This window comes from Triticum urartu, chromosome 5A, assembly GCF_056163025.1.
Source record: "Triticum urartu cultivar PI428250 chromosome 5A, HENAU_Tu73, whole genome shotgun sequence".
Taxonomy (NCBI): Eukaryota; Viridiplantae; Streptophyta; class Magnoliopsida; order Poales; family Poaceae; genus Triticum; species Triticum urartu.
In genome coordinates, this window is record NC_141877.1 from 489,990,116 (window position 1) to 490,016,675 (window position 26,560).

At 44.0% G+C, this 26,560-nt stretch overlaps 1 pseudogene; it reads right to left on the minus strand.

The window, feature by feature from the left end:
* Positions 1–22,936: 22,936 nt before the first annotated feature.
* Positions 22,937–25,877, minus strand: LOC147972189 (uncharacterized; annotated as a pseudogene).
* Between the last annotated feature and the right edge of the window lie 683 nt (positions 25,878–26,560).

The window sequence follows — 26,560 nt, forward strand, 5'->3', positions numbered from 1 at the left end:
GTTCAAGGGATTGACTACGATGAGACCTTCTCACCCGTAGCGATGCTTAAGTCTGTCCGAATCATGTTAGCAATTGCCGCATTTTATGATTATGAAATTTGGCAGATGGATGTCAAAACTGCATTCCTGAATGGATTTCTGGAAGAAGAGTTGTATATGATGCAACCAGAAGGTTTTGTCGATCCAAAAGGAGCTAACAAAGTGTGCAAGCTCCAGCGATCCATTTATGGACTGGTGCAAGCCTCTCGGAGTTGGAATAAACGTTTTGATAGTGTGATCAAAGCATTTGGTTTTATACAGACTTTTGGAGAAGCCTGTATTTACAAGAAAGTGAGTGGGAGCTCTGTAGCATTTCTGATATTATATGTGGATGACATATTGTTAATTGGAAATGATATAGAATTTCTGGATAGCATAAATGGATACTTGAATAAGAGTTTTTCAATGAAAGACCTCGGTGAAGCTGCTTACATATTAGGCATTAAGATCTATAGAGATAGATCAAGACGCTTAATTGGACTTTCACAAACAACATACCTTGACAAAATTTTGAAGAAGTTCAAAATGGATCAAGCAAAGAAAGGATTCTTGCCTGTGTTACAAGGTGTGAAATTGAGTAAGACTCAATGCCCGACCACTGCAAAAGATAGAGAGAATATGAAAGATGTTCCCTATGCATCAGCAATAGGATCTATCATGTATGCAATGCTGTGTACCAGACCTGATGTGTGCCTTGCTATAAGTCTAGCAGGGAGGTACCAAAGTAATCCAGGCTGGACAGCGGTCAAGAACATCCTGAAATACCTGAAAAGGACTAAGGATATGCTTCTCCTATATGGAGGTGACAAAGAGCTCGTCGTAAAAGGTTACGTTGATGCAAGCTTTGACACTGATCCGGACGATTCTAAATCGCAAACCGGATACGTGTTTACATTAAACGGTGGAGCTGTCAGTTGGTGCAGTTCTAAACAAAGCGTCGTAGCGGGATCTACATGTGAAGCGGAGTACATAGCTGCTTCGGAAGCAAAAAACGAAGGAGTCTGGATGAAGGAGTTCATATCCGATCTAGGTGTCATACCTAGTGCATCGGGTCCAATGAAAATCTTTTGTGACAATACTGGTGCAATTGCCTTGGCAAAGGAATCCAGATTTCACAAGAGGACCAAGGACATCAAGAGACGCTTCAATTCCATCCGGGATCTAGTCTAGGTGGGAGACATAGAGATTTGCAAGATACATACGGATCTGAATGTTGCAGACCCATTGACAAAGCCTCTTCCATGAGCAAAACATGATCAGCACCAAGGCTCCATGGGTGTTAGAATCATTACGGTGAAATCTAGATTATTGACTCTAGTGCAAGTGGGAGACTGAAGGAAATATGCCCTAGAGGCAATAATAAAGTTATTATTTATTTCCTTATAATCATGATAAATGTTTATTATTCATGCTAGAATTGTATTAACCGGAAACATAATACATGTGTGAATACATAGACAAACAAAGTGTCACTAGTATGCCTCTACTTGACTAGCTTGTTAATCAAAGATGGTTATGTTTCCTAACCATGAACAATGAGTTGTTATTTGATTAACGAGGTCACATCATTAGTTGAATGATCTGATTGACATGACCCATTCCATTAGCTTAGCACCCGATCGTTTAGTATGTTGTTGTTGCTTTCTTCATGACTTATACATGTTCCTATAACTATGAGATTATGCAACTCCCGTTTGCCGGAGGAACACTTTGGGTGCTACCAAACGTCACAACGTAACTGGGTGATTATAAAGGAGCATTACAGGTGTCTCCAAAGGTAGATGTTGGGTTGGCGTATTTCGAGATTAGGATTTGTCACTCCGATTGTCGGAGAGGTATCTCTGGGCCCTCTCGGTAACGCACATCACTTAAGCCTTGCAAGCATTGCAACTAAATGAGTTAGTTGCGGGATGATGTATTACAGAACGAGTAAAGAGACTTTCCGGTAACGAGATTGAACTAGGTATTGGAATACGGACGATCGAATCTCGGGCAAGTAACATACCGATGACAAAGGGAACAACGTATGTTGTTATGCGGTCTGACTGATAAAGATCTTCGTAGAATATGTAGGAGCCAATATGGGCATCCAGGTCCCACTATTGGTTATTGACCGGAGACGTGTCTCGGCCATGTCTACATTGTTCTCGAACCCGTAGGATCCGCACGCTTAAGGTTACGACGACAGTTATATTATGAGTTTATGCATTTTGATGTACCGAAGGTTGTTCGGAGTCCTGGATGTGATCACGGACATGACGAGGAGTCTCGAAATGGTCGAGACGTAAAGATTGATATATTGGAAGCCTATGTTTGGATATCAGAAGTGTTCCGGGTGAAATCGGGATTTTACCGGAGTACCGGGAAGGTTACCGGAACCCCCCGGGAGCTAAATGGGCCATGATGGGCCTTAGTGGAAAAGAGAAGAGGCAGCCCTACATGGGCTGTGCGCCTCCACCTTCCCCTAGTCCTATTAGGACTAGGAGAGGTGGCCGGCCCCCTCTCTCTCTTTTCCCCCTCCGCGAATCCTATTCCAACTAGGATTGGGGGGCGGAATCCTACTCCCAGAGGGAGTAGGACTCTCCTGGCGCGCCACACCTTGGCCGGCCAGCCTCCCCCCTCTAGTCCTTTATATACTGAGGCAGAGGCACCCTAGAACACACAAGTTGATCCACGTGATCTATTCCTTAGCCGTGTGCGGTGCCCCCTGCCACCATATTCCTCGATAATACTGTAGCGGAGTTTAGGCGAAGCCCTGCTGCTGTAGTGCATCAAGATCGTCACCATGCCGTAATGCTGACGGAACTCTTCCCCGACACTTTGCTGGATCGGAGTCCGGGGATCGTCATCGAGCTGAACGTGTGCTCGAACTCGGAGGTGTCGTAGTTTCGGTGCTTGATCGGTTGGATCGTGAAGACGTACGACTACTTCCTCTACGTTGTGTCAATGCTTCCGCAGTCGGTCTGCGTGGGTACGTAGACAACACTCTCCCCTCTCGTTGCTATGCATCACCATGATCTTGCGTGTGCGTAGGAATTTTTTTTGAAATTACTACGAAACCCAACAAGAACAACAACATAGCATGCACGGATCAATAGCAACATCCTCGGCAAAATCGCTAAACATGTCAACAATCTGCCAGGATCATTTTATAGCAAAAGTTGAGCTCGATTGACTCAAGCTAGGGTGCTCCATAAATTCAAACAAAGACATGTATGGATAGAGCACCACAATATTAACAAAACATCCTTACTAATCATCCTCAAGAGAAGCACGGATCACTAGGGAACAACATGAACATATGGCATAAAAACAAAAACAGAACAAGGACTTGGTGAGATTCTAAGTCCCTGAAATCAGCATCAACGATTACGCTACTTTGCAAGCTTGTGCTAGTCACCACAAAGATCACAAAATACATGGCAAGCACCTCTGTAAAGATGACATGGCATTCTACAAAACACATGTAGAGTTCAGGATCATAGCATGCACACATTAATCATGGCAAAAATGACAAAATGCCATTTGCTGAAACAGATCTGACAAATTCCTCACATATCCCTCTTCCAACAGCATTTCGGGCATCAATATGAGATCAAATGAAAATGATGAAATGAGATGAAATGATGTACTCGTCGAGAAGAACATTTTGATATGCTACACGCACGAATCGGAGCTATGGATGCAGAGTTATGGCATGTCAAAGTATGCATAAAATTATTGAGCGAGAGGGAAAAGTCAACCCCGGATTAGGGTTTACTGTAGCGGCGGATCTGGATCTGACGCCGCACGAACTTCGAGGCGGCAGTGCTCTCGCCAGACTTGACAAAGACGACGGCGGCCGGCAGATCCGGGCGAGGAGGTGAGGAGGGGGCCGGCGGGAGTGAGGTGGGGCGGCGTCGGAGAAGGGCGACGGCGCCAGGGGCGGCGAGGTCGCCGGCGATGGTGACCGCGGCGGCACAGCGGCGGGGAACTGGGTCGACGGGCGGCCGGCGCGGTGGTCGGAAGAGGCGGGCGCGGCGGCCCAACGAGGTTCGTCGATGGCGGCGGGCGGCGGAGCGAAGGAGGCGGCAATGTGGGGCGCGTGGGCCGGGAGGGCCGCGCGCGGTTGATGGAGGCGGCGGCGACACGTGGTGCTACGCCACTAGTGCGGGGCGGCAGCGCGATTTCGTCCGCCCGGGACGGACGTGTCCGGCGGCGGCGCGATGAGATTTTTAGGGTTAGGGGTTGGAAAGACCCGAAATTTCGGAGGAGGGGCTAGTTTTATAGGTAGAGGGAGCTAGGAAGCTTCAAATGGAGTGCGGTTTTCGGCCACGCGATCGTGATCGAACGCTCTAGACGATGGAGGGGTTTTTGGTGGGTTTTGGGCCAAACTGGAAGGGTGTTGGGCTGCAACACACACGAGGCCTTTTCGGTCCCTCGGTTAACCGTTGGAGTATCAAACGAAGTCCAAATGGCACGAAACTTGACAGGCGGTCTACCGGTAGTAAACCAAGGCCGCATGACAAGTCTCGGTCCAATCCGAAAACGTTTAACCCCCACACACGAAAAGAGGTAGAAAGGACCACCGGTGGACATAGGAGCGCCGGGATGCAAAACGGACAACGGGGAAAATGCTCGGATGCATGAGACGAACACGTATGCAAATGCAATGCGCATGATGACATGATATGAGATTCATGAAAAATACAAAACACACGGAGACAAAAAACCCGACAACAAGGAAATAAAATAACTTAGGCCAGAAACGACAAGAGTTGTAGTATAGATAATGTAAATTACATCCGGTGTGTTACAACACTCCACCACTACGAAAGAATCTCATCCCGAGATCTAGGACTGGAAAACTCCGGGTACTCAGAACGGAGGTGATCCTCGCGTTCCCAGGTGGCTTCACGGTCGGAATGATGTGACCACTTGACTTTGAGGAATTTGATTGACTTGTTGCGAGTCTTCCGCTCAGTTTTTTCAAGGATAGCAACGGGGTGCTCACGATAAGAAAGGTCTTCTTGGAGATCAATGTCTTCGAAGTTGATGGTGCGGTCAGGGATCTTGAAGCACTTGCGGAGCTGAGAGACATGGAACACGTAGTAACGTTCGCAAAGTTGGAGGGAAGCTCAAGTTGATAGGCGAGATCGCCTCTCTTGCCGACGATCTTGAAAGGACCCACGTATCTAGGGGCAAGCTTCCCTTTGATACCAAAGCGACGAGTACCTTTTATTGGAGAGACGCGGAGGTATACATGGTCTCCGATCTCGAAGGCCAAATCACGATGCTTACTATCATAGTAGCTCTTCTGGCGCGATTGCGCGGCTTTGAGGTTATCATGAATGACTTTGCACATCTCTTCTGCCTCTGTGATCAAGTAATTTCCAAGAAGTTGACGTTCACCAGTCTCTGACTAGTTAAGAGGAGTACGACACTTCCTGCCATAGAGAATTTCAAATGGGGCCTTGCCCGAACTCGCTTGGAAGCTGTTGTTGTAGGAGAACTCGACATATGGAAGACAATCGTCCCACTTCATACCGAAAGAGATAACACAAGCCGTGAGCATATCTTCGAGAATTTGATTGACACGCTTGACTTGGCCACTAGTTTGAGGATGAAAAGCTGTGCTGAAACGGATGTTGGTGCCCATGGCCTTCTGAAAAGAATCCCAAAACTTGGAGGTGAAGATGCTGCCACGATCTGAAGATATCAACTGCGGAATGTCGTGCAGAGAGACAATCCGAGAGGTATAAAGCTCTGCCAATTGAGCTGTTGTGATGGATTCTTTGATAGGCAGAAAGTGAGCCACTTTAGTGAGTTTGTCGATGACAACGAAGATAACATCATTGCCACGCTTGGACTTTGGAAATCCAGTCACGAAGTCCATCTCAATGTGGTCAAACTTCCATTCTGGAATGGCAAGAGGTTGGAGGAGACCAGCTGGTCGTTGGTGTTCTGCCTTCACTCTTCTGCAGACATCACATTCATTCACAAACTGAGCAATCTCGCGCTTCATTCGAGTCCACCAATACGACTGCTTGAGGTCATGGTACATCTTTGTACTCCTAGGGTAGATGGAGAGGAGTGAATTGTGAGCCTCATTCATAATGACTTTACGAAGGTCACCTTTAGGCACCACAATGCGATCCTCAAAGAATAGAGTATCCTTGTCATCAAGGCGATAGCACTTGTACTTGGGTTGGCTCTTGGCAATCCCAATCTTCACCTTCTTCACCATAGCATCAAGAAGTTGAGACTCATGGATCTGATCTTCCAAAGTAGGAGAGACTTGAAGGTTGGCCAGAAAACCTCGAGGAACAACTTGCAGATTGAGTTTGCGGAAAGCTTCACAAAGCTTGGGTTGGTAAGGCTTGAGAATCAAACTGTTGCAGTAAGCCTTCCTTCTCAATGCGTCAGCAATTACATTGGCCTTGCCTGGAGTATATTCGATGCTCGGATTATACTCTTGAATCATCTCGACCCAACGAGTCTGTCTGAGGTTGAGATTAGGCTGAGTGAAGATGTACTTGAGACTCTTCTGGTCAGTGAAGATGTCCACTTTTCTTCCCAATAAGAGATGTCTCCAACTCAAAAGAGCATGCACAACTGCCGCCAACTCGAGGTCATGAGTGGGGTAGTTCTTTTCATTGGGCTTCAACTGGTGAGAAGTATAGGCCACAACTTTCTTATCTTGCATCAACACTGCACCAAGACCTTGAAGAGAGGCATCACAGAAGACCTCGAACGGTTTGGATTCATCAGGAGGAGTCAGAACTGGAGCAGTGACTAATTTCTCTTTCAGGGTGTTGAAAGCGATGTCACATTCAGGAGACCAAACGTACTTGACGTGCTTCTGGAGAAGGTTGGAAAGAGGCTTCACGATCTTTGAAAAGTTCTCAACGAACCTTCGACAATAGCTTGCGAGACCAAGGAAGCTGCGGAGTTGCTTCACGTTCTGAGGTGGTTCCCAATTCACAATTGCAGACACCTTCTTAGGATTCACCGCTATGCCCTTGGCAGAGATGATATGTCCAAGGTAGAGAACCTCATCGAGCCAAAACTCGCACTTTGAAAACTTGGCATAGAACTGATGTTCTCTGAGCTTATCCAGCACCAAACGAAAGTGCTTGGCATGATCTTCCTTGTTCTTGGAAAAGACCAAAATGTCATCGAGGTAGACCAAGACGAAGTCATTTGTGTAGGGTTGAAGATGAAGTTCATCATGCGAGAGAATGTTGGCGGAGCGTTGACGTGGCCAAAAGACATGACCGTGTATTCATATGAACCATAGCTTGTTCTGAACGCTGTCTTGGGGATATCCTCTTCACGAATGTGAATCTGGTGATAGCCCATATGGAGATCAAGCTTGGAGAATACTTGAGCACCTTTGAGTTGTTCAAACAGCTCATTGATGTTGGGAAGTGGGTACTTGTTCTTTATAGTCTTCTTGTTCAATGGACGGTAGTCGACACAGAGTCGGTCCATTCCATCCTTCTTCTTCACAAAAAGAACTCCACATCCCCATCGAGAAGAACTAGGTCGGATGAGACCCATACGCTCTTGTTCATCGAGTTGCTTCTTCAGCTCCTTCAACTCTTTAGGTCCAAGTTTGTAAGGACGTTTCCAAACAGGTTTCGTGCCAGGCTCAAGATCGATGACAAATTCAACTGGCCGGTGCGGAGGCATTCCTAGAAGCTCTTCTGGAAAGACGTCTTGATATTCGCAAATGACCAGAATTTGAGAGATGGCATCCAGTTCACCCTTCTCATTGAGAGAAAACAGACGGATGGTATCGTCATTAGCGGCAAAGACAATTACATCCTCAGACGAATGAGTCAATTGAATCTGCCTGCCAGCACAATCAAGCTGAGCCATGTGCTTAGAAATCCAGTCCATTCCAAGAATAAGATCAATATCCGAGTTACCAAGGACCATTGGAGAAGAAAGAAATTTGTAGTCGCCCAACGTGATAGTAACATCTGGAACCTCCAAACTGGCACTCAAACGTTTACCAGGAGAAACAATATCTGTAGGATCGAATGCCGGGAGTCAGAAGGGGGGTTGAATGACGACCTTGAAAAATTTAACCTCTTAAATTTTTTGCACGATAGTTACGGAAAAACTATGATGCTCGGAATAGAGGAATACGCAGCGGAAACAAAATATGTCTGTCAAAACAGACTGAAACTAGTCCAACAATTCTCAAATCTTGACTTGAGAGCTCAAAGAATAATAAGCACCGGAAAAGTGTACTAGAAAAATTAGTGCTTAATTAGACCAAGAGGTTACACGTCAAGGTTATAGGCTAATCAAATGGGAGCTACTTAACCCAAAAGACTAACACGCACTAGCACAAGACACTAGTACTTAACTTGCACGTACTAGCATAATACTTTTTCAATGGAGAAGAACTACACTGCCTGGAGCTGATTTCACTAGACGAGAATCTGTAGCACATACATCAGCTAGACTAGAAACTAACTGAAATCCACAATTTTAGTTCTACCGATTTGGACTGACCAACTCTGCTATCCTAAAGACGAACGACAGATAGCTGAAGATGAACTAAAACCTGAGAAAATTACGCCAAGCATAAAAATAGAAGGGAGCAAGCCAGTAGCATTAGCGGATGCTCTTCCGTTCGACAGAGAACGCCAAGAAAATTGCTAGAAATACAGCAACCCCAAATCGAAACAAGAACAGAGGACGAACTCAGTATGAACTCGCACAAAATAAATCACCAAAGATAAAATCTTGCGCCATCCTCAGGAACCCATGAATAAATTGAACAACAACCGGATTTAAGGCTAGGGATGGATGCATATGAATTTAGACATGATTTTCCATCACAGAAAACCCATTATAGCCAAGGAATCGCAGGGAAAAAATTAGTACAACAGAAAAACGAGATTTGCAAGGACAAACAGCAGACCTCAACAATAGCAAGGCTGGGAACAATTTGAGGATTTATTTCTCAGATTTCTGGAGTTACAAGCCTCTCTCACATAGGCTAAATCCCACACAGGAAGCTCTCTCTCAAATGTGCAGCGGCTGCTCTGTTTTTCTCCTCCTAGCGGCGGCAACTCTATCTTATGCCAAGAGAAAACCTAGCAGCTTACATATAAGGCTGGATCAGCCTTCCACCGCCATTGAATGGGCCATGGTTCCCACCGAATGGGCCAAGCCCAAAACACTAAAACAAATAGCCATTTTTACTTAGCCACTTGTAAATAACACTTTCCACTCTTAAGCAACACCACAATCACTCTCTTGGTTTGCTTCTTAGTGGATTTTGGTAAACATACCAAAATAACCTTGACTTGACATGATCTTCTCGTTTGCCTCCATATAGTCCTTGTCCAAAACTTGTGCGTTGCTTTGAGCCGCACGATTCCGCACAACGTCCATGGTCACATCTTAGCTCTTCAAGCCTCATGCCAACCATCCTCGTTGTCGACTACCGTCGCACTCATTGGAACCTGCACATAATGGAAACAAGCAACTATTGCGAGCACAAAGTTCCTGAGCTTGACCCAAGTCAATCCAAATTAACAGTTTAATACAATCAATGTCATCCAGGTAAGTCACATAAAATAGATCAGGTCCTTGATCCAACAAACTGGGATTTGCAACCCAACTAAAATAACTCTCAAAGCGAGCAAAAACATTGGCAATATAATCATCACAAAATTAAGGGTATCACCACATAGACTCACAATCTCCCCCTTGATGTTTATATTGCCAACTCAGCTCTCAGGAAGAAAAATTAGAGTTTTAGTTTTAACAGAGAGAAGGAAAGTTGCAAAATCACACTTGGTCCTAAAGAAAAAAAATGTAGACATGACCAAGTGGACAAGGTGGAGAGTGAAGCTAACACCCGGATCCAAAGCTTCACTTCCAACAAAAACTCATCAGAGAGAAATCAACCTTGTTTTCACAAGTTCACAAGGGAAAGAACCGAGATTTTTTTAAATATGAATGGCTCCCCCTAACTCCCCCTCAACTTGTGTACATACTGAGACTCATACAGTGCTCAATTTGCAACATATGCACTGTCCTATTTCTCCCCCTTTGGCATTATAAGCATCAAGGGAGATGCCTCCCCCTCAATTTATGCATATGAGAAAACATCAAGATCGAGCATGTATGCATGAAGTGGAATTTATGCAATTGTACAAGCATTGAAGATTATTCCGTTGAAGCACATGAGATAGAAATGCTACTAGGCCATGATAAGTAAGAGCTCATCTAGTCATACTAAGACATATAGAGAAAATCCTTGAGCTAGATGCAACAAGACATTCAAGTTCTTAGTAACTTTAGTTTTCACACATGATGAGTTCTTATGTAGGCAAACACATGGAAAAGAGACTAAACATTGCAGGGCATTACAACCTAGCGCTAAGCAATGACTAGGAGGCACACCCGATCAAAAATGAACCTTCTCGCTATGCTGATCATCTCACAAGCAAAGTGCCACCTCCTGCACGAGCAGGCACCTTGAGTGATTAAGTCAACACAAAATGATACACTTAGAAATTCTATGAAAAGGCACAAGCAAGGTACCACCTCCTGCACGAGCAGGTACCTTGAGTGATTTTATTTTGATTTTATGAAAAGGCACAAGCAAAGTACCACCTCCTGCACGAGCAGGTACCTTGAGTGATTTGATTTTGATTTTATGTTAAGTCACAAGCAAAGCACCACCTCCTGCACAAGCAGGTACCTTGAGTGGTTTGATTAAGAAAGTATGGAATATGCACAAGCAAAATACCACCTCCTGCACGAGCAGGTATCTTGAGTGATTCTTCACAAAAAAATGCAGATAAAAAGTAACTCATGAAAGCAAGACTAGGGACTTGACAAGACAGTAGACCATATCCGACCTGAGCCACATAGGTCTAAGCAAAACAAGTCTCTAGTGGTTCCAGGTGTGATATCAAATGGAGTCCAAACTAGCTAGCCACAACATAGATCAGAGTTGCAATACAAAGCACAAGTAGATTCTCAAGTCAAGGTGATCAACTAGCATAGAACTCATCATATGGTCAACATGTTTATTTAGTTCAACTTCATTTCTAATTAAAAGTAGCATGCAAAGGGTTATCCATATATGGCAAACCATGACAGGATGAGCTAGACAATAAGCATAACATGGCCAAGAGCAACTTCATTATGAACATTTCTTCAACAGAAGAATCATCAAAGCTCAAAGGTATCTTACATATGATGCAAGGTGCAATATGATACATATGAACAAAGAAAAAACACAAACTCCCCCTTCACAAGATCCCATAAGGGCCGACAACCCCCAAATCTCCCCGCAAAGAAGCAAAACAACTAACATCCAAAGGTTTGGTAAAAATATCGGCAAGCTGATGCTCAGTATCAACATACATGAGCTCTATATCACCTTTCTCCACGTGGTCTCTTATGAAGTGGTAGCGCAGCTCAATGTGTTTAGTTCTAGAGTGTTGGACTGGATTCTTAGCAATACTTATCGCACTAGTGTTATCGCAGAAAAGTGGAACAGAAGAAATGAAAATCCCAAAATCCTGTAAAGTAGAAGAGATCCAAAGAATCTGACTACAACTGCTCGCAACTGCTACATACTCTGCCTCGGCTGTGCTCTGTGCTACACTAGATTGCTTCCTAGAAGACCAAGAAATAAGGGAAGTACCTAGAAAGTGACAAGTGCCAGAAGTGCTCTTGCGGTCTATCCTACACCCACCAAAGTCTGAATCTGCAAACCCCCTAACTCCTAAACCAGAAGAACTAGAAAACCATAGGCCAAAATCACGTGTTCCTTGGAGGTACCTTAAAATGCGTTTGACAGCTTGCTTATGGGAGTCTCTTGGGGAAGCCTGAAAACGAGCACACAGGCACACCGCAAATTGTATGTCTGGCCTCGTTGCAGTCAAGTACAGTAGTGAGCCAATCATGCTTCTGTATTCTCGCTGGTCCACCACCTCACCATTTTCGTCTACATCAAGTATTGTGGCACTGGACATTGGGGTATGGAGTGGCTTGGAATCGCTCATCCCAAACTTCTTTAACATGTCCTTCGTGTACTTGCCTTGATATACAAAGGTGCCCTGCTTTGTTTGCTTGATTTGCAGTCCAAGAAAGAAGGACAACTCACCCATCATGGACATCTCAAATTCATCACTCATGTCTTTGGAAAACTTAGCACAAAGAGCATTAGACGAGCCACCAAATATGATATCATCTACGTAAATTTGCACTATAAGTAGTTCATTATGATGCCTAAGAGTGAACAAGGTCTTATCAGCTTCACCCATTTTAAAACCTTTCTTGATTAAAAACCCTTTGAGCCTATCGTACCAAGCTCTAGGGGCTTGCATAAGACCATAAAGAGCTTTCTGCAATTTATAGACATGGTTTGGGAGCTTGTCATTTTCAAAACCAGGGGGTTGTTTTACATAAACTTCTTCATCAATGAAACCATTTAGAAAAGCACTTTTGACATCCATTTGAAATAACTTAAAACCCTTGGAAGCAGAGTAAGCAAGTAAAATATGTATCGCCTCCAACCGTGCAATAGGTGCAAAGGTCTCATCAAAATCAAAAACCTGAATTTGAGAATAACCTTGAGCAACTAGGCGAGCCTTGTTGTGAACAACTTGGCCGTCCTCTCCCTGTTTATTTTTGAAAACCCACTTGGTTCCAATAACATTTATACTCTGGTCAAATGGGGGTTTTACAAGTTGCCATACCTTGTTTCTCTCAAAGTTCTCTAACTCCTCATGCATTTCCCTAATCCAGTTTTCATCTTCTAATGCATGGCTAACATCTCGGGGCTCAAAAGATGCAACAAATACAGTATGTGCAAAGTCTGAGCAATGGGTGGACCTGGAGCGCAAAGTACGCTCAGAGATGTTGCCGATGATCAGATCTGGTGGGTGAGCATGATGAAGGTGAGGAAATAGTTGTGGTAGCCTCTGCCTCAGCATCTTCCATTGGAACAGAAGTGGTAGCAGGTTCTGCAGCAGGTGCAAAGGGTATGGGGTTTTGTCCCACACCATCCTCATTATCTTCTTCAACAAATAAGGTTTCAGAAACTTGTGGTGTACCTGAAAACTCGGGTCTAGCTGGGCTAGCCTCATCAAAAGTTACATCGCAAGTCTCTACCACAAGGTTAGATTCTAAATTTAAAACACGATAGCCCTTCATGTGAGCAGGGTAACCAAGAAAGATACCATCAGAAGTGCGCGACTCAAACTTGTCGAGCAGGCCCTTCTTTAGGATAAAACACTTGCAACCAAACACCCGCAAATGAGAAATATTAGGCTTTCTACCAAATCTCAACTCATAAGAGGTCACTTTCAAGGAACTCCGAAGAAAAACACGATTTGACACATAGCAAGCTGTACTAATGGCTTCAGCCCAATAACGCCGCGGTGTGCCAAATTCATCAAGCATGGTCCTTGCCATCTCCACGAGAGTTCTATTTTTTCCTTTCCACAACACCATTTTGTTGAGGTGTGCGAGGAGAAGAAAATTGGTGCTCAATTCCTCTCTCAGCAAGGAAATCGGCAAAGGAAGAATTTTTGAACTCCAAACCATTATCACTACGAATAGTTTTCATCTCACCGGGAAATACATTGAATAGCCTTAAAGCCAAATCATGAAAATGATTGAATGCTTCCGATTTATGATCCATAAAGAAAACCCAAGAGTATCGAGAAAAATCATTTACGATGACAAGCACGTACCACTTCCCACTAGCTGACCGGACCCGAGCTGGACCAACTGTGTCCATATGTAACAATTGAGCGGGTCTGGTTGTGTTCACCAGATTGATTGGAGGGTGAGAGGCAGAAACTTGCTTTCCATGCCGGCATGGGTCACACACAATGTCCTTTGTGGCTTTGAGCTTAGGCAAACCTCGCAAAAGATCAAGGCCACCAATTCGAATTAGGTGGTCAAAACAAACATGCCCCAAGCGACGATGCCACAACTGAAACTCACTCATCTTAGAAGAGGCCACAAAATGAAGGAAATATGCCCTAGAGGCAATAATAATGTTATTATTTTATTTCCTTATATCATGATAAATGTTTATTATTCATGCTAGAATTGTATTATCCGGAAACATAATAATTGTGTGAATACATAGACAAACTAAAACGTCACTAGTATGCCTCTACTTGACTAGCTCGTTAATCAAAGATGGTTATGTTTCCTAACCATAGACATGTGTTGTCATTTGATTGACGGGATCACATTATTAGGAGAATGATGTGATTGACATGACCCATTCCATTAGCTTAGCACCCGATCGTTTAGTATGTTGCTATTGCTTTCTTCATGACTTATACATGTTCCTATGACTGAGATTATGCAACTCCCGTTTTCCGGAGGAGCACTTTGTGTGCTACCAAACTTCACAACGTAACTGGGTGATTATAAAGGAGCTCTACAGGTGTCTCCAAAGGTAAATGTTGGGTTGGCGTATTTTGAGATTAGGATTTGTCACTCCGATTGTCGGAGAGGTATCTCTGGGCCCTCTCGGTAATGCACATCACATAAGCCTTGTAAGCATTGCAACTAATGAGTTAGTTGCGAGATGATGTATTACAAAACGAGTAAAGAGACTTGCCGGTAACGAGATTGAACTAGGTATTGAGATACCGACGATCGAATCTCGGGCAAGTAACATACCGATGACAAAGGGAACAACGTGTGTTGTTATGCGGTTTGACCGATAAAGATCTTCGTAGAATATGTGGGAGCCAATATGAGCATCCAGGTTCCGCTATTGGTTATTGACCGGAGACATGTCTCGGTCATGTCTACATTGTTCTCGAACCCGTAGGGTCCGCACGCTTAAGGTTTCGATGACAGTTATATTATGAGTTTATGAGTTTTGATGTACCGAAGTTAGTTCGGAGTCCCGGATATGATCACGGACATAACGAGGAGTCTCGAAATGGTCGAGACATAAAGATTGATATATTGGACGACTATATTCGGACACCGGAAGTGTTCTGGGTGATTTCGGAGAACACCGGAGTACCGGAGGGTTACCGGAACCCCCCGGGAGAAGTAATGGGCCATATGGGCCTTAGTGGAGAGAGAGAAGGGCAGCCAGGGTGGGCCGCGCGCCTCCTCCCCCCTGGTCCAAATTGGACTAGGAGAGGGGGGGCGGCGCCCCCCTTTCCTTCTCCCTCCCCACTTCCTTCCCCCTCCTAGTAGGAGTCCTACTCCTACTAGGAGGAGGACTCCTCCTTGGCGCGCCTATAGGGCCGGCCGGCCTCCTCCCCTTGCTCCTTTATATACGGGGGCAGGGGGCACGCCTAGACACACAAGTTGATCCACGTGATCGTTTTCTTAGCCGTGTGCGGTGCCCCCTTCCACCATAATCCTCGATAATATTGTAGCGGTGCTTAGGCGAAGCCCTGCGACGGTAGACCATCAAGATCGTCACCACGCCGTCGTGCTGACGGAACTCTTCCCCGACACTTTGCTAGTCTGGGGATCGTCATCGAGCTGAATGTGTGCTAAAACTCGGAGGTGTCGTAGTTTCGGTGCTTGATCGGTCGGGCCGTGAAGACGTAAGACTACATCAACCGCATTGTGCTAACGCTTCCGCTGTCGGTCTACAAGGGTACGTAGATCACACTCTCCCCTCTCGTTGCTATGCATCACCATGATCTTGCATGTGCATAGGAATTTTTTTGAAATTACTACGTTCCCCAACAGTGGCATCCGAGCCTAGGTTTTATGTGTTGATGTTATATGCACGAGTAGAACACAAGTGAGTTGTGGGCGATATAAGTCATACTGCTTACCAGCATGTCATACTTTGGTTTGGCGGTATTGTTGGACGAAGCGGCCCGGACCGACATTACGCGTACGCTTACGCGAGACCGGTTCTCCCGACGTGCTTTGCACAAAGGTGGCTAGCGGGTGTCAGTTTCTCCAACTTTAGTTGAACCGAGTGTGGCTACGCCCGGTCCTTGCGAAGGTTAAAACATCACCAACTTCACAAACTATCGTTGTGGTTTTGATGCGTAGGTAAGATTGGTTCTTGCTTAAGCCTGTAGCAGCCACGTAAAACTTGCAACAACAAAGTAGAGGACATCTAACTTGTTTTTGCAGGGCATGTTGTGATGTGATATGGTCAAGACATGATGCTAAATTTTATTGTATGAGATGAATATGTTTTGTAACCAAGTTATCGACAACTGGCAGGAGCCATATGTTTGTCGCTTTATTGTATGCAATGCAATTGTGATGTAATGCTTTACTTTATCACTAAGCGGTAGCGATAGTCGTGGAAGCATAAGGTTGGCGAGACGACAACGATGCTACGATGGTGATCAAGGTGTCGCACCGGTGACGATGGTGATCACGACGGTGCTTCGAAGATGGAGATCACAAGCACAAGATGATGATGGTCATATCATATCACTTATATTGATTGCATGTGATGTTTATCTTTTATGCATCTTATCTTGCTTTGATTGACGGTAGCATTTTAAGATGATCTCTCACTAATTATCAAGAAGTGTTCTCCCTGAGTATGCACCGTTGCGAAAGTTCTTCGTGCTGAGACACCACGTGATGATCGGGTGTGATAGGCTCTACGTTCAAATACAACGGGTGCAAAACAGTTGCACACGCGGAATACTCAGGTTATACTTGACGAGCCAAGCATATACAGATATGGCCTCGGAACACGGAGACCGAAACGTCGAGCGTGAATCATATAGTAGATATGATCAACATAGTGATGTTCACCAATGAAACTACTCCATCTCACGTGATGATCGGACATGGTTTAGTTGATTTGGATCACGTAATCACTTAGAGGATTAGAGGGATGTCTATCTAAGTGGGAGTTCTTTAGTAATATGATTAATTGAACCTAAATTTATCATGAACTTAGTACCTGATAGTATCTTGCTTGTTTATGTTTGATTGTAGATAGATGGCCCGTGTTGTTGTTCCGTTGAATTTTAATGCGTTTCTTGAGAAAGCAAAGTTGAAAGATGATGGTAGCAATTACACGGACTGGGTCCGTAACTTGAGGATTATGCTCATTGCTGCACAGAAGAATTACGTCCTGGAAGCACCTCTATGTGTCAGGCCTGCTGCTGGAGCAACACCAGATGTTATGAACGTCTGGCAGAGCAAAGCTGATGACTACTCAATAGTTCAGTGTGCCATGCTTTACGGCTTAGAATCGGGACCTCAACGACGTTTTTGAACGTGATGGAGCATATGAGATGTTCCAGGAGTTGAAGTTAATATTTCAAGCAAATGCCCGGATTGAGAGATATGAAGTCTCCAATAAGTTCTATAGCTGCAAGATGGAGGAGAACAGTTCTGTCAGTGAGCATATACTCAAAATGTCTGGGTATAATAATCACTTGATTCAATCGGGAGTTAATCTTCCAGATGATTGCGTCATTGACAGAATTCTCGAATCACTGCCACCAAGCTACAAGAGCTTCGTGATGAACTATAATATGCAAGGGATGAATAAGACTATTCCCGAGCTCTTCGCAATGCTGAAAGCTGCGGAGGTAGAAATCAAGAAGGAGCATCAAGTGTTGATGGTCAACAAGACCACTAGTTTCAAGAAAAAGGGCAAAGGAAAGAAGAAGGGGAACTTCAAAAAAAAACAGCAAGCAAGTTGCTACTCAAGAGAAGAAACCCAAACCTGGACCTAAGCCTGAAACTGAGTGCTTCTACTACAAGCAGACTAGTCACTGGAAGCGGAACTGCCCCAAGTATTTGGCAGATAAGAAGGATGGCAAGGTGAACAAAGGTATATGTGATATACATGTTATTGACGTGTACCTTACTAATGCTCGCAGTAGCACCTGGGTATTTGATACTGATTCTGTTGCTAACATTTGCAACTCGAAACAGGGACTACGGATTAAGCGAAGATTGGCTAAGGACGAGGTGACAATGCGCGTGGGAAATGGTTCCAAAGTCGATGTGATCGCGGTCGGCACGCTACCTCTACATCTACCTTCGGGATTAGTATTAGACCTAAATAATTGTTATTTGGTGCCAGCGTTAAGCATGAACATTACATCTAGATCTTGTTTGATGCGAGACGGTTATTCATTTAAATTAGAGAATAATGGTTGTTCTATTTATATGAGTATTATCTTTTATGGTCATGCACCCTTAAAGAGTGGTCTATTCTTATTAAATCTCGATAGTAGTGACACACATATTCATAATGTTGAAGCCAAAAGATGCAGAGTTGGTAATGATAGTGCAACTTATTTGTGGCACTGCCGTTTGGGTCATATTGGTGTAAAGCGCATGAAGAAACTCCATACTGATTGACTTTTGGAACCACTTGATTATGAATCACTTGGTACTTGCGAACCGTGCCTTATGGGTAAGATGACAAAAACACCGTTCTCCGGTACTATGGAGAGAGCAACAGATTTGTTGGAAATCATACATACAGATATATGTGGTCCGATGAATGTTGAGGCTCGTGGCGGATATCGTTATTTTCTCACCTTCACAGATGACTTAAGCAGATATGGGTATATCTACTTAATGAAACATAAGTCTGAAACGTTTGAAAAGTTCAAAGAGTTTCAGAGTGAAGTTGAAAATCATCGTAACAAGAAAATAAAATTCCTACGATCTGATCGTGGAGGAGAATATTTGAGTTACGAGTTTGGTGTACATTTGAAACAATGTGGAATAGTTTCGCAACTCACACCACCGGGAACACCACAGCATAATGGTGTGTCTGAACGTCGTAATCGTACTTTACTAGATATGGTGCGATCTATGATGTCTCTTACTGATTTACCGCTATCGTTTTGGGGATATGCTCTAGAGACGGCCGCATTCACGTTAAATAGGGCACCATCAAAATCCGTTGAGACGACGCCTTATGAACTGTGGTTTGGCAAGAAACCAAAGTTGTCGTTTCTGAAAGTTTGGGGCTGCGATGCTTATGTGAAATGGCTTCAACCTGATAAGCTCGAACCCAAATCGGAGAAATGTGTCTTCATAGGATATCCAAAGGAAACTATTGGATACACCTTCTATCACAGATCCGAAGGCAAGACTTTTGTTGCTAAAATCGGAAACTTTCTAGAGAAGGAGTTTCTCTCGAAAGAAGTGAGTGGGAGGAAAGTAGAACTTGACGAGGTAACTGTACCTGCTCCCTTATTGGAAAGTAGTACATCACAGAAATCAGTTTCTATGGCACCTACACCAATTAGTGAGGAAGCTAATGATAATGATCATGAAACTTCAGAACAAGATACTACTGAACCTCGTAGATCAACCAGAGTAAGATCCGCACCAGAGTGGTACGGTAATCCTGTTCTGGAAGTCATGCTACTAGATCATGATGAACCTACGAACTATGAAGAAGCGATGGTGAGCCCAGATTCCGCAAAATGGCTTGAAGCCATGAATCTGAGATGGGATCCATGTATGAGAACAAAGTATGGACTTTGGTTGACTTGCCCAATGATCGGCAAGCAATTGAGAATAAATGGATCTTCAAGAAGAAGACTGACGCTGACGGTAATATTACTGTCTACAAAGCTCGACTTGTCGCAAAAGGTTTTCGACAAGTTCAAGGGATTGACTACGATGAGACCTTCTCACCCGTAGCGATGTTTAAGTCTGTTCGAATCATGTTAGCAATTGCCGCATTTTATAATTATGAAATTTGGCAGATGGATGTCAAAACTGCATTCCTGAATGGATTTCTGGAAGAAGAGTTGTATATGATGCAACCGGAAGGTTTTGTCGATCCAAAGGGAGCTAACAAAGTATGCAAGCTCCAGCGATCCATTTATGGACTGGTGCAAGCTTCTCGGAGTTGGAATAAACGCTTTGATAGTGTGATCAAAGCATTTGGTTTTGTACAGACTTTTGGAGAAGCCTATATTTACAAGAAAGTGAGTGGGAGCTCTGTAGCATTTCTGATATTATATGTAGATGACATATTATTTATCGGAAATGATATAGAATTTCTGAATAGCATAAAGGGATACTTGAATAAGAGTTTTTCAATGAAAGACCTCGGTGAAGCTGCTTACATATTGGGCATTAAGATCTATAGAGATAGATCAAGACGCTTAATTGGACTTTCACAAAGCACATACCTTGACAAAATTTTGAAGAAGTTCAAAATGGATCAAGCAAAGAAAGGATTCTTGCTTGTGTTACAAGGTGTGAAATTGAGTAAGACTCAATGCCCGACCAATGCAGAAGGTAGAGAGAAAATGAAAGATGTTCCCTATGCTTCAGCCATAGGCTCTATCATGTATGCAATGCTGTGTACCAGACCTGATGTGTGTCTTGCTATAAGTCTAGGAGGGAGGTACCAAAGTAATCCAGGAGTGGATCACTGGACAGCGGTCAAGAACATCCTGAAATACCTGAAAAGGACTAAGGATATGTTTCTCATATATGGAGGTGACAAAGAGCTCATCGTAAATGGTTACGTTGATGCAAGCTTTGACACTGATCCGGACGATTCTAAATCGCAAACCGGATACGTGTTTACATTAAACGGTGGAGCTGTCAGTTGGTGCAGTTCTAAACAAAGCGTTGTGGCGGGATCTACATGTGAAGCGGAGTACATAGCTGCTTCAGAAGCAGCAAACGAAGGATTATGGATGAAGGAGTTCATATCCGATCTAGGTGTCATACCTAGTGCATCGGGTCCAATGAAAATCTTTTGTGACAATACTGGTGCAATTGCCTTGGCAAAGGAATCCAGATTTCACAAGAGAGCCAAGCACATCAAGAGACGCTTCAATTCCATCCGGGATCTAGTCCAGGTGGGAGCATAGAGATTTGCAAGATACATACGGATCTGAATGTTGCTGATCCGTTGACTAAGCCTCTTCCACGAGCAAAACATGATGAGGACCAAAGCTCCATGGGTATTAGAATCATTACTGTGTAATCTAGATTATTGACTCTAGTGCAAGTGGGAGACTGAAGGAAATATGCCCTAGAGGCAATAATAATGTTATTATTTTATTTCCTTATATCATGATAAATGTTTATTATTCATGCTAGAATTGTATTATCCGGAAACATAATACTTGTGTGAATACATAGACAAACTAAAACGTCACTAGTATGCCTCTACTTGACTAGCTCGTTAATCAAAGATGGTTATGTTTCCTAACCATAGACATGTGTTGTCATTTGATTAACGGGATCACATTATTAGGAGAATGATGTGATTGACATGACCCATTCCATTAGCTTAGCACCCGATCGTTTAGTATGTTGCTATTGCTTTCTTCATGACTTATACATGTTCCTATGACTATGAGATTATGCATCTCCCGTTTGCCGGAGGAACACTTTGTGTGCTACCAGACGTCACAACGTAACTGGGTGATTATAAAGGAGCTCTACAGGTGTCTCCAAAGGTAAATGTTGGGTTGGCGTATTTCGAGATTAGGATTTGTCACTCCGATTGTCGGAGAGGTATCTCTGGGCCCTCTCGGTAATGCACATCACATAAGCCTTGAAAGCATTGCAACTAATGAGTTAGTTGCGAGATGATGTATTACGAAACGAGTAAAGAGACTTGCCGGTAACGAGATTGAACTAGGTATTGAGATACCGACGATCGAATCTCGGGCAAGTAACATACCGATGACAAAGGGAACAACATGTGTTGTTATGCGGTTTGACCGATAAAGATCTTCGTAGAATATGTGGGAGCCAATATGAGCATCCAGGTTCCGCTATTGGTTATTGACCGGAGACATGTCTCAGTCATGTCTACATTGTTCTCGAACCCGTAGGGTCCGGCACACTTAAGGTTTCGATGACAGTTATATTATGAGTTTATGAGTTTTGATGTACCAAAGTTAGTTTGGAGTCCCGGATGTGATCACAGACATAACGAGGAGTCTCGAAATGGTCGAGACATAAAGATTGATATATTGGACGACTATATTTGGACACCGGAAGTGTTCCGGGAGATTTCGGAGAAAACCAGAGTACCGGAGGGTTACCGGAACCCCCCCCCCCCCCCCCGGGAGAAGTAATGGGCCATATGGGCCTTAGTGGAGAGAGAGAATGGCAGCCAGGGTGGGCCACACGCCTCCTCCCCCTGGTCCGAATTGGACTAGGAGAGGGGGGGCAGCGCCCCCCTTTCCTTCTCCCTCCCCACTTCCTTCCCCCTCCTAGTAGGAGTCCTACTCCTACTAGGAGGAGGACTCCTCCTTGGCGCGCCTATAGGGCCGGCCGGCCTCCTCCCCTTGCTCCTTTATATACGGGGGCAGGGGGCACCCCTAGACACACAAGTTGATCCACGTGATCGTTTCCTTAGCCATGTGCGGTGCCCCCTTCCACCATAATCCTCGATAATATTGTAGCGGTGCTTAGGCGAAGCCCTGCGATGGTAGAACATCAAGATCGTCACCACGCCGTCGTGCTGACGGAACTCTTCCCCGACACTTTGCTAGATCGAAGTCCGGGGATCGTCATCAAGCTGAACGTGTGCTAAAACTCAGAGGTGCCGTAGTTTCGGTGCTTGATCGGTCGGGCCGTGAAGACGTACGACTACATCAACCGCGTTGTGCTAACGCTGCCGCTGTCGGTCTACAAGGGTACGTAGATCACACTCTCCCCTCCGTTGCTATGCATCACCATGATCTTGCGTGTGCGTTGGAATTTTTTTGAAATTACTACGTTCCCCAACACAAAACACCGTGGACCAGAGGACAAAAGCACTACAAAATCAGCATCAAAGATTTTACCAACATGAGAAATACCAAAAACAAGATCACCAGTAGAGTCAAGAACATGAGAAGCAGATTTCTTGAAATGAACCTCAAAACCCTCATCAAGAAGCTGTGAAACTGAAATCAAATTATAACTCAACTTACTTACAAGGGCTACATCCTTAAGAAAGACAGTTCTCGTTGACTCGGACTGTTCCTTTGGCCACAATGCAACCCTGTGCATCATTCCCAAAAGTGGTCTTTTCATCACCAGACGCTTTGCAGAGGGAGGCGAACCATTTGGTATCACCAGTCATGTGGCGTGAACACCCAGAGTCAATAAGCCACTTGTTCGCCAAACCCTCACAACCAACCTACACAAAAGAGCGACAACGAAGTGACTCAGTACTAGGATTAGTAAGTAAACATTTTTTAATCCAGTACTGGGTCACTCCCTTTGCAGGAGCAGAAATACATGTGTTATTAGCATGCAATGCAAGGCCATCTTGATACCTACAATTTTGTTGACCTCTACCCCTAGTAAATCGGGCTCTGGAAGCGGTCTCGTTGGATTTAAAATAGTCTCTCCTACCCAAGCCATGCAAGTACTCACTCCGACAATGTGTGTTAGAAACATGCAGCGCACGAGCCTGTCGTTGCATGCCCCTAAGAGCACGTATACAAGATCTACGTTCATCTCTAAGTTTTTTGAAGCAAAACTCAGCAAGGTGTCTAGTCTTGTGGCAATAGGTGCACTGGTAAACTATTCTCTCTTTTTCAGCATGAGAACCAGTGGAAGGAGAAGTACCCTTGTCATTTGGACTCATGGGCAAAAGTCCCACAGACTGAATGACTATCGCTCTCTCATCCTCACGGACCAAGATAGCTCCATCACTTCGAATGCCTATGGGTTCTGGAGGGTTGTTCCTAGAATCTTCCACAAAGTCAAAACCAAGACATAGACCTTTACTCACCTTTGACTTATCTAAAATCATGTTTAATCTTTTCTCACCACTTGAGAGCTTTTCTAGGGTCGTCTTGAGGTAAGCTACTTCTTTTGCATAGGAAGCACATGATAAACACTCTTTTAAGGAGGACACCCTCACAGCTCTCCCATATCTATCCTTGTAGGCCTGAATCTCAAGTTTTAATCCCTCACAAGACACACAATCTACACTCACAGGATTTGCAACACCCTTGCCAAACCTGACCCGAAACGCTTCATGCATTGCAACAAGATCATTCTCAAGTATGGTACAAAAGGTACAAGAAGTAACAGAACTAGAAGAAGCATCACAAGAATCGGTAGGTTTCTTAGAATTTGAAACTTTAACAAGATCATATTTCTTATAGAGTTCACTGAGATGAGCTCCTAATTCCTCAACTTCTTCTTCGAGTTTAGGACAATTTACACAATTTTTAGGAGCACGCACATCTAGGATCATTTGATTGAACTTTTTAACCCTATCATCAAAGTATTTGCACTTCAAACAAGAAGGAGGATTCTCTGCATCAAAAAGCATGTGTTCAAGATTCTTAATTTTAGCATTTAATTTATCACAGTTTGGGCAGGCACAGTCTAGAACTTTAGGAACAGACATAGGTGTATTTTCAACGCAAAGGGAGCAAGGGCTCAACTTAACATCATCAAGTTCATTTCTAGCAGATTCAAGCAACTGTGACATACTAGCATGAGTATTCCTAGCAAGTTCTAATTCAGCATGCAACACATCACATCCAGCACAATCATCAATATCATGAGAAGGCACACTAGCAGTAGCATCCTTCAGTGTAGTGATTTCAAGTGTGAGAGAATCAATTTGAGCAAGATTATCATTTATGGTGCGCGTACATTTTTTTAAGGACTTTTGCTTGCATTAAAAATAGATTTTCAACTTTCACATACTCAGCATATAATTCATCATAAGACATTTGTACCTCATCCATGTTGTCGTTCTCCTCATCAGCCTCATGAGCCATAAAACACATGCCGGTGAGCCGATCAGCCTTCTTCTTCTTTGTATCCTTCCCTTTGGGAGAAGGAGGATCATCCTCACCACTCTGGTCAGAGTCGATGTCGCTTAAATCTACTGCAAATTGTAGACCCGAAGCGATTGCAGCAACCATCTTCTGAAGATGCTTCTCAGCCTTTGGCCGGAACTTGGTTTCATGGCGAGAGAACGACTTCTTCTTGATGTAGTTGTTCTTGCCACCGCTATTTTCACCATAATCTTTGAGATTTGGACAATCAGACCTGTAGTGTCCCTGCACACCACACTCAAAACAGATTTTTGTGTGTTTGCCTTTCCTTTCTCTCACGTTTTTATAAGCTCGAGAAAAACGACGGACAAAAAGAGAAAGATCATCCTCAGGCAAAGATTCAAGTTGTTCATCAGAGACTGAAACCAAACAAGCAAGTGAAAAACCAGAAGATGGACCACTGCCAGACTCAGAAACACTAGAGGGACCATGTGCAGTTTGGCATTCACTACCAACTAGTGCAAGAGTCCTGTTCCTAGGTGGGTTTCTACCTTCACTGGCTATTTGGTGAGTTTTAAGCTTGGAGAACAACATGTCTACAGTGAGCTCATCAGGTTTATGGGACTCTTGAATAGCGATCTTTCTCATCTCATAGATTGGGTCAAGAGAGTTTAGGATGTGTCTAGCTTTCTCAGAATCATTGTACACAACCCCGACACCCCTCAATTTTCCAACTATGACCTCAAACCTACCAAACATGTTCTCTAGAGACTCACCAGGTAACTGCTCAAATTTGTTGTACTCGGCTTTGTAAATGTCCTGACGAGCTGTCTTAATCTCACTAGTGCCCTAGTGGTAAGTGATGAGAGTGGACCAAATTTTGTGAGCAGTGTCTAGGTGTGCAACACGCTCATGCTCTCTCCTATCCAAACCTGACAAGAGAATGTTAATAGCTTTGGAATTATTTTCAACATCAACTATATTCTCAGGACCAACACGAGCAGGTATTGCAAAATCTCGCACACCAATTTGCCATATTGCATAGCTTTGAGCTTCAAGAAATGTTTTCATGCGAGACTTCCAAAACGGCCAGTCACTCCCAGAGAACAGAGGAGGACGCGACGGGTTCGCAAATGACTCCATGGCTCAAGAGCTGATTAAGGCTATAGATGAGCCGACCGGGCTCTGATGCCAATTGTAGGATCGAATGCCGGGAGTCAGAAGGGGGGTTGAATGACGACCTTGAAAAATTTAACCTCTTAAATTTTTTGCACGATAGTTACGGAAGAACTATGATGCTCGGAATAGAGGAATACGCAGCGGAAACAAAATATGTCTGTCAAAACAGACTGAAACTAGTCCAACAATTCTCAAATCTTGACTTGAGAGCTCAAAGAATAATAAGCACCGGAAAAATGTACTGGAAACATTAGTGCTTAATTAGACCAAGAGGTTACACGGCACGGTTATAGGCTAATCAAATGGGAGCTACTTAACCCAAAAGACTAACACGCACTAGCACAAGACACTAGTACTTAACTTGCACGTACTAGCATAATACTTTTTCAATGGAGAAGAACTACACTGCCTGGAGCTGATTTCACTAGATGAGAATCTGTAGCACATACATCAGCTAGACTAGCAACTAACTGAAATCCACAATTTTAGTTCTACCGATTTGTACTGACCAACTCTGCTATCCTAAAGACGAATGACAGATAGCTGAAGATGAACTAAAACCTGAGAAAATTACGCCAAGCATAAAAATAGAAGGGAGCGAGCCAGTAGCATTAGCGGATGCTCTTCCATTCGACAGAGAACGCCAA